This window comes from Eulemur rufifrons, chromosome 17 (assembly GCF_041146395.1).
Source record: "Eulemur rufifrons isolate Redbay chromosome 17, OSU_ERuf_1, whole genome shotgun sequence".
Classification (NCBI taxonomy): Eukaryota; Metazoa; Chordata; class Mammalia; order Primates; family Lemuridae; genus Eulemur; species Eulemur rufifrons.
In genome coordinates, this window is record NC_090999.1 from 79,261,244 (window position 1) to 79,264,035 (window position 2,792).

At 36.9% G+C, this 2,792-nt stretch overlaps 1 pseudogene; it reads right to left on the reverse strand.

The window, feature by feature from the left end:
* Positions 1 to 1,408: 1,408 nt before the first annotated feature.
* On the reverse strand, positions 1,409 to 1,606 carry LOC138398433 (FXYD domain-containing ion transport regulator 4 pseudogene; annotated as a pseudogene).
* Positions 1,607 to 2,792: the final 1,186 nt, after the last annotated feature.

Consider the following 2,792-nt stretch of genomic DNA (forward strand, 5'->3'; position numbering starts at 1 on the left):
TCCAAAGAGCTTTTTTACATATATTGCCTTGAGCATGACAATCTGCTGACTTGATTCAAAATAAACAACTGGCTTTTACATTTCTAAATCGTATTTCAAAATTCCACATATGGAATTGTTGTTAGGGCTTATTCAGCTGGGATTTTATTTATTTTTTTTGGGGGGGGGTACCTTTTTCCTATCATAAAGATGCTTAGTATGGTAAGGAGAAAAGTAGAATGAACAACCCAGGGAATCTCTGGAATACTAGCCATCTTTAGAATTGTGGAGCTTTATGTCCCAAAAGTTAAACAGCAGAAACTTGGGTCACATCATCTAGAAACCTTGGAAATGTGGTGTTTATGCCCCAGGGATGTGGCAGTGGCAGGACTGGGGCTCAAATGAGCAAAGTGAGACAGTCACTCACCTCAGGTGCAAAATATAAGACAGCACCAGAAAAAAAAATTAAGATAAATACTATTTTGATGCAATATTTTATAAAATAAAAATTAATGCAAAAGTCACGTATTGTGTTTCCTGTAGCTTTATTCTTTTTGCCCAAGATTGCCTTGGCTATTTGGGGTCTTTTGTAGTTCTATACAAATTTTAGGATTTTTTATCTATTTCTGTGAAAATGTCATTGGAATTTTTATAGGGACTACACTGACTCTGTAGATTGCTTTGGGCATTATGGACATTTTAACAATATTAATTCTTCCAATCCATGAACATGGGATAACTTTCCATTTATTTCTGTCATCTTCTAGCTCTTTCATCAATGTTTTAAAGTTTTCATTGTACAGATCTTTCACCTCCTTTGTTAAATTTATTTCTAAGTATTTTTTTTTTTTTTTAGCTATTGTAAATTAGATTTTTTTCCTGATTTCTTTTTCAGATACTTCATGGTTAGTGTATAAAAATGTTGCTGAGTTTTATATGTTGATTTTGTATCCTATAACTTTATTGAATTAATTTTTAGTTGTAACAGTTTTTTGGTGGAGTCTTTAGGATTTTCTACATAAAAGATCAGGTCATCTGCAAACAGTGACAGTTTAACTTCTTCCTTTCCAATCTGGATGCCTTTTATTCTTTCTTTGTCTAATTGTTCTGGCTAGGACTTCCAGTGTACTATGTTGAATAGACATGGCAAAAGTGGGCAATCCTTGTCTTTCCTTCCTTCCTTTCTTTCTCTCTCTTTTTTTTCTTCTTTCCTTCCTTCCTTCCTTCTTTTCTTTCTTTCTTCTTTCTTTCTTTTTTAGTGGTAAGAACATTTTAATTTATAAATAAGCTTTGGACAGCCTTCTGATTCAAAAGAAGCCTAACAGCTTGCCCTTGGAGAGAAAGTTTACTGTGGAGCATAATGCCCCCCAGGGGAGGGAGCAGCAAGGGGCTAGCATCAGCAGGGCATCCCTGGAAGCCGGTCCTGTGTTCAGCAAGTACTGGCAGAGTTGAGTAGAGTGACGAGTAGAGTGATTTTCTCAGGTAGGGGGCTATACTTCCAATTGCCCTTGCATTTGCATTTGCTACCATAATAAAAGAGATTGTCTTTATTGGCAAACAGGTCGTTGGCTTCCAAGGCAGGCAGGCCTGCCAGTACAAGAAGAAGGGCCTAGGTCACTCTCTCCATGTACAGCTTGAGGGACAGGACATCTGTGTGACTCAGTGAATTATTCAACCTCTCTGCCTCAGTGTCCTGAGAGCTCACCTGAGCCAGGGGCACAGAAAGCAGGTCTGAGGAGGCTGCTGGGGCTGTGGACCAGGAAAAGCTTTCAACTTTTCACTGCTGAGTATAACATTATCTGTGGGTTTGTAATACATGGCCTTTATTGTGCTAAGGTACATTCCTTCCATACCCAATTTCTTCTATACCTGACTTCAAAATATATTGCAAATCCATACAAATCAAAAAAGCATGATACTGTCATAAAAACAGACACCAGACCAGTGGAATAGAATAGAGAGCCCAGAAATAAATTCTTACATTATGGTCAATTGATTTCCAACAAAGGTTCCAAGAACATACAATGAGGAAAGGACAGTCTCTCTAATAAATGGTGTTGGGGCAACTAAGTATCCATATGTAGAAGAATGAAATTAGACCATTATCTCATGCCATATACAAAAATCAACTCAAGATGGATTAAAGACTTAAATGTAAGACCTGAAACTATAAAACTACTAGAAGAAAAAAAGGGGAAGGTCTCTTGTCATTGGTCTGGGGAATGATTTTTTGGATATAAACCCAAAAGCACAGACAACAACAGCAAAAGTAGACATGTGGGATTGCATCAAACTAAAAAGCCTCTGCATAGTCAACGAAACAATAACAGAGTGAAGAGACAACCTATAGAATGGGAGAAAATATTTGCAAACCATACAACCAATAAAGGATTAATATCCACAATATAGAAGGAATGCAAACAACTCTATAGTAAGAAAACTAATAATCCTATTTTAAAATGGGCAAAGGATCTGACTAGACATGTCTCAAAAGAAGACATACAAATGGCCAACAGGAATATGAAACAATGGTCAATATCACTAGTCATCAGAGAAATATAAATTAAAACCACAGTGAGATATCACCTGACACTTGTTAGAATGACTATTATCAAAAAGACAACAGGGAACCCTCCCACACTGTTGGTGGGAATGTAAATTAGTACAGCCATATGGAAAACACTATGGAGGTTCCTCCAAAAATTAAAAATAGAGTTACCATATGATCCACAAATCTCACTACTGGGTATATGTCCAAAGGAGATGAAATCAGTATGTCAAAGAGATATCTGCCCTCCCATGTTCATTGCAGC